At 44.1% G+C, this 6,895-nt stretch overlaps 1 pseudogene; it reads right to left on the bottom strand.

Moving 5' to 3' along the window:
• Positions 1-3,633, bottom strand: part of LOC107295937 — a 7,805-nt pseudogene extending 4,172 nt beyond the window's left edge.
• Between the last annotated feature and the right edge of the window lie 3,262 nt (positions 3,634-6,895).

Raw genomic sequence — 6,895 nt, 5'->3', positions numbered from 1 at the left:
CAGGCTCGTGTACCCTCCCGGGCCGCCAGTACCAGCCAGGAGGGGCACGGATCCAGTAAACATGTGGTTGCATTCAGCCTCCCCAGGATCCTGTCCACATCCTCGGGAGCCACAGAGTCAAACTCCTCCCATATAATAGTCTCAAGACCTGCTCCCGTCTCCTCCCCCGGGGCCACCCAGTCGGAGTCTAAACCCTCTCGAATCCGAGCGACTTTGTCATACAGATATTGAGCAAAATCCTCAGCCCTCCCCACCAGGGGGTCCCCCCCCTCAACTGAAGGAGAGAGCGGGTCACCCTGAAGAGGGTGGCTGGGCGGTTATCTGATGACGCAATGAGGGTGGAGTAGTAATTAGAACTCGCCACCCTCATTGCCACAAGGTAGGATCTAACATGCATCCTTACCTGTGCTCGGTTGGATTCGGTTCGGGTAGCCCTCCAACTGCTCTCTAGGCGTCTTTTCCGGCGCTTCATCTCTCTCAGCTCCTCGGTAAACCAGGGAGCTAGTTGAGATCTGCGCCGGGTCAGAGGCCGCAACGGCACGACTCGGTCCAGTGCTGCGGCTGCGGCCACATCCCAGGCCGCAGCCTGATCTTCAGCCGAGTCGTGGACTAGATCCTCCGGATATGGCCCAAGCTCCGTCAGGAACCTCTCTGGGTCCATCAGGCGCCTGGGACGGAACCATCTACACGGTTCCGTCTCCCTGCGGCGGGGGGAAGCGGTCCGGAAATCCATCCTAAGGAGTGCATGATCTGACCATGACAAGGGCTCTATAACTACCTCCCCCATTTCCAGATCTGCCATCTTCGCCCGCAGATGGCAGATTTAATGTATAAATATCAATATTTTTTAAAAAAATATCTTTTTCATCAACCACTACTACCCTCCAAAGGCAGAACTAATAGTTGAACTTACGTGGCTCTTCAGCCTTTGAAAAATGGCTCTTTAAAAAGTCACAGTGCTCGATCGCCCTTTTCTGGAATGGCTCAGTATTAAGAAGGAAGAAATTCTGCTCTGTGGCATTATAGAGCGGCCACTCATCCTCAGCAGGATTCCTATGGAGGAAGAAAAGGATGCTGATGGAAACTAATCAAGGAGAGAACCAACCCAGAAATAAGGATAAATTTCCTGACAGTGAGAACAATTGATCAGAGGAACAGCTTGCCTTCAGAAGCTGTGGATGCTTCATCACTGGAGGTTTCAAAAAAGAGATTGGACAGCCATTTGTCCATAATGGAATAGGGTCTCCTGCTTGAGCAGGACGTTGGACTAGAAGACCTCCAAGGTCCCTTCCAACTCTGTTATTCTGATGTAGTTCTTTTCCAAATGGATTGGTCTTGACTTGAGAAACTATAACCAAGGAGAACTCCCAAAGGGGACTTTGAGGGAAGGGTGGGGTTTGGCTTGGTGAAATCTCTTGTGTCTCCTCCAAACCCAGGTCAGCTCCTCACAGACTCTTAAAATCTGCCAGTCACAATCCACCAACCCCATTCCTCACACCCTGGGCACCCTCCATTTTGGGTGTTTCCCCTTTACTACTTACTTCCTTGGTAGCCTTTCCTCATTCTCCTAATGATACAGTAATGCCTTGTTTTCTATCTTCCTTTTGCCTTCTTTATTCCACTTGTAGAAATAACATACCTGGAATATGTGTAATACCACTGAACTCATAAAAGAACGATTACCGATAAGTGATATAATTAAGAATCCTTAAAAATTTCAGGGCTTTTCCCTGTACTTGGCAACTGGCATGTATTTACAATAGCTGCAGCACCCCAGGTTCACGTGGTCACCATTTGGAAGCAAGCAAAGTTATGGATTCACATAACCATATGTTATACTTAACAACTGCAGTGATTTGCTTAACGACTGTGGTAAGAAAGGTCTTAAAATTGGGCATGATTCATTTCACAAGTTGCTTAGAAACATAAATTCTGGTCCCAACTCTGGTTGTAAATCGTGAACTGCCTGTATTAACTTGTAAACACAGGCAAAATAATAGCGTGCATTTCTTTACTGTATGAGTGCATTACTTACATATAAAGTACATTTTTTGAAGGTGGGTGGGGGCTTTCTTTGGATTTAAAATACAAATTTATAGAAATAAAGTGAACCACTTACCCAGTTCTGGCAAACTCTGCCCAGTATTGCATCATCTTACGGCTCAGTCTGGCCTCAGCCTCTGTGTACGTTTGATTGACAGGAAGCACGGATTCAAGGGTCCCAAAAACGTAAGGAATCTCAGCACCGTGGGATGCCCCAATCCATTCAGGCCAGACTGACCCTGAAGGGCGATGTGCGAATAAATAGGCATATACAGGACTCCCCGTTTTCCTGATATTTCTTGTAGCTTCAATCAATGGGCATGCAATGATCCAATCTGTACAGAAGTGGGACAGAGCAGAGCGGTATTTGGCTGGGCCCTGATTTCCTTTACTATACTTCAGGGCAACCATCTGAACAAAGTCTTGAGTTGCATTTGGCACAAACAGTTCTATTCCTTTCAGAAGCTGCTCCTGATTGATGAGATTGTGGGTGATGTTATAGAAAACATAAGAGACAAATGAGGCTCCTTCATCAGAGGTTTTTCCTATGAGGACGGGTTTGACCTGAATTTTCCCCTCCTCCATGAGCTTCTCTGGATCACCAAGAAAAAAAATCCCCATCTACGATTGGCCTGAAGGGAAAATTCACAAGGAAGCCACTTTTGAGGATCATAGACATTTCATGCCGAATAAATTCAGACACATTTTTTGTTTCCAGGCAATGCAGTATGCTGGTATTGCTGTCCTCGGAGCAACCTAGCAAATGAGCAAATTCCATCGATAACCGTTTGGCTTCCTCAGGAGACCTCCAAGACGAGAAAGCATTGGCTGCTCCACTCTGGATCACCGCTTGGGCAAAAAGGTCCTGGCTTTTTGACGCAAGAAGATGGAAATTCACAGAAGCTCCTCCAGCACTGTGGCCAAAAATGGTCACCCGAGAAGGGTCTCCCCCAAAGGCAGCTGCATTCTCTTTTATCCACCTCAGGGCCAGCTGTTGGTCCCATAAGCCTAGGTTCCCTGGAGCAGCTGGGGGCAAGCAAAGAAAGCCTAGGGCTCCCAAGCGATAGTTGATGGAGACCACAATGACATTCTCAGTGGCAGCTAAGGAGGCCCCATTGTATATGTCCAGAGAAGACGAGCCCAGGAAATATCCCCCTCCGTGTATCCAGAACAAAACAGGCACTGGTGAAGAAGGTTGTGGGTGTGGCACCCAGATGTTGAGGGAAAGGCAGTCTTCTGACAGTGGTGTTTTAGGAGTAATTGTCTCTGCTTCAGGGAGATCCCGGAAAATAAATTGAGGACAGGAATTGCCAAAGCTGGTGGCCTCCAAAGTTTGAGTCCATGGCTGATGTGGAAGAGGTTTCTGGAAGCGCAACTTCCCCAGGGGAGGCTCAGCATAAGGAATGCCTAGATAGGCTGTCACAGATCCAGGGCCAGCAAGGAACCGCTTGCCCTTAATAGGGCCACTGCTGGTTATGACCACTGTGTCCCCATTAGAAGTAGAACTGGAGGCTAATGGAAAGAGGAAGAGGAGGAGGCAGCACCAGAGAGAAGGGCATAGCTGACAAAGCATTGCAACAGTAGGAAGAGTGGATGGACCTGGAAAAAGTTACAACCAATATGAGATTATTCCTCTTACTGTATAAGCCCACCTTACGCTAATTCATCATTGATTTATATGTGATAAATGTGATAAATAAATATTATTTTTATTTCTCACCTTTATAAGTCCACCCATCTCGCAAAAAGTGACCCTAGGTGGCACATAACCATCAATAAACATAAATGAAACCATTTTCACAGAGGAGAAAGTTATTGAAAAACTGAGCTTTCTACCACTGTAGTCCTTTCACACCTGAATGTTAACCTTGATTGGTCTGAGATTCCCTTTTCCTGCCACAGTTGCTCAACCAACTAAAAGATTAATCAACTTTGGGTCTTTCCCCTCTTAAACTTGCCCACTGTACAGAAAATCTTTGACTTATAACCCACAATTAGGCCCTAAATTTCCACTACTAAGCAAGATCATTGTCCCCAACCCTTGGGCCACATCCCACTACCGGGCCTTGAGCCTTTCAGAACTGGGCCGCGGAAGTGGCAGGTGAGTGCGTGTGCATGCGTGCATACCCACTTACACGAGCAGCATGCATGCCTGCCACACGTATGGATCCATCCTCTCTCCCCCCTCCTCGCTGATCCATAAAGCCGAAATGGTTGGGAAAATCTGCCGTAACCGTAATATTTTCTCATCCACACATGCTCTAGGCTACCTAAAGTACTTTTGGTTTTTCTGAGAAAGGCCTAACTTTATTTGTCCTCAAGGAACAGGATATTCTGATCCCAAACCTGAACAAATTGTCAGCTATACAGTCCGCAATATTAGAGCAAAACAAAGTAGAAATAATACCTTGCATAATGTATCCATTACATTCAGTAGAATTCCACAAGTGTTCTAAGAAATGCAATTCTATCAATTTCTACCTAGAAGAATCTCCTGCTGATATTTAATGGGTTTTATTGCTAGATAAAGACGGCAGAAATTTGCAAGCACATGTCTGAATCAAGAAGAAATGGCACCCCAGTTGGGGCTTTCTGTTCACTGCCTCCCCCCCCCTCTCATTCTTTATGTCTCAAACTCTAGCAGGCATTTCCTATTATGGCTGAAGAAACTGTTGTCTCTTTACATATGTTTAGTCTGGAATAGCACTAACTAGCCTAAATAGCCTAAATTAACTAGCCAGAAAACAAGAAATTCTAGTCCCTTTCCTAAAAATCGTGTTTTAATTCTCTGAAAAAAATGTCTTTTAAAAAAATTCTGCAGACTTTACTCACTTTTCAGGTTCAACGGGACTAACAGTTATTCCAAAGAGAAAAGTTTCAAAGATGACCAGGCTGTATCCTGCTCACAAAAAATGATCATGAAAAGAGCACCTTTATATATTGCACGAAGGTGCATTGAGCAACTGGATTCTGCCCATAAAGGGGGAGGAAGCTGCAAATATTGGCAAAAGGCTCCAGGATCAAAGAGATGGAAAAGCAGAGAACTTCCTTCAAATGGGGTGAGAGAACTCTAGAGCAAAGGACAGTCACCATCTCTGGTGTGCAACCTGCAGCCTTGAAAAGAGCCGTTACAACATCTGTCCAGATTTCAAAGCAACTAAAATCCCAAAAGCAAATAACACATCATTGAGCAAATCCACCCAGCATTCTCACCTGAGATACTACAAGTGATCTGGCGCAATTTATTCTACTTTAAAGGAGAAGACTTGTAGCTAAGGGTTGAAATGAGGAGACCTTGGTGCTCTCTGACCTTGGTTGTTTTCTTGCAGATGCTAGTTTGTCAGAGTGCTAGTCACAGGACATTATGAAAACTCTTTAATTTCACAAATAATGGACAGGCTTAACCACGATTTCAACTGGGAAACTGTGACCGTCGTAGACCAAGTCAGGTCCAAAAATTCTAGAGAATTCCTGAAAGCCTGGCACTGTGACAAATCGGCCATCAATAGATACATAAACACCCTTTTTCCCCCAAGTTTTTTATTAATTTTCCAATATTACATTTACATATTTGAAAAGTAGCATGGCGGTTGAGCACAGTAATTCCATTACATTTGAATATCATCAGTACAAATCTCAAAGTATTACAACAACTAATCCCCTCTCTTTCTCCCATAAAATCTACTGTCATATTCAGATCAATACAGTTCTTATTCTATCAATCAGACAAAAATACCTTTCTAGTATTCATCAATAATCTTCAGTCTATACATATCTTAATTAATTGGACATTCCATCTTTTAGACAATAACCTAATAAGTTTTTCTTAACTTTAATTTCCCATTGATATTTAAATTTAATGTTTAATCTTTATCATTTCCGTATTTTAAATGATCCCAATTTCTCAGTCTCCTATCTCATATTTAGGGCTAATAATTTTTTTCTTTTCTTCCTTCTACTTCCTTCCTTTCTTCCTTTCCAGAAAATGAGAAAAAAAATAAAAAAAAAAAATAAACCGGGCTTCTGGTGGCTCGGCGACAGCCGAAGGAGGCTTTTGACAGCCTCCCGTCCGGGGCTGCGTTAAAGCTGCCGAAACAGCATCTATCAGCTGTTTGGCGGCTTGAGCTTTCTCTCCGGGAGAAGGAGAGAAGGTGAGCTTTACTCTGAGTAGGAGTAGAGTTCCCTAGTCTCCCTAGGAGCTTCCAGGGAGACGTAGGTGAGAACTCCTCCGGAGCTCAGAGCTTTCTCCGTAGACCGGGATGTCTTCGTTCTTGCAGCGAAGCCAGACGTCGTCTCCACCTTTGAAACTTTGAAAAATTTTAACTGTGAGTAAATCATCAGACAGAGCTGACCAGGAATTTGGACTTGTTTGCAAAAGAAAATATAACTTTAACTCAGAAAGGACAAGGCTTCTCCTCAACTGCTGCAATTTAAAGTTAACTTTGGGGGGGGGGGGAAATGGCTGCGGGCGAGCCGCTTCTTTGTTTCAAAGGGAAACTTTCCCTTCTCTTCCGGATGTGGATTGTTACATTGTAATGACTGCAAAGACTTTGGGGGGAAAAAAAGAAAAAATTCAAGAAAATTTTATTTGAATACCTACTGTTCTGGACTGACTATTAAGACTTTTTTAAAATTAAGAATGGCTTCTAAACATACTGGAACTTCTGCTGTACCTAAAGCAGCTACTCCCTCACCAGCTATACAACCCACACAACAGAAAGCCAAAACTCCTCCACCCTCCCCTCCTCCTTATATTTCTCTTAAAGATTTGCAGGACTCTCTGGCACAGATTTCTAAACAGATAGTACAACAGATGAGAGCTGAAACAGAAGAACTTCTTGGTAAGAAAAAT

Source organism: Protobothrops mucrosquamatus, unplaced genomic scaffold (assembly GCF_001527695.2).
Source record: "Protobothrops mucrosquamatus isolate PMUCROS unplaced genomic scaffold, P.Mucros_1.0 scaffold2580, whole genome shotgun sequence".
Classification (NCBI taxonomy): domain Eukaryota; kingdom Metazoa; phylum Chordata; class Lepidosauria; order Squamata; family Viperidae; genus Protobothrops; species Protobothrops mucrosquamatus.
The sequence above is the reverse complement of the archived record's forward strand: the minus strand, read 5'-3'. Positions and strand labels throughout refer to the sequence as shown.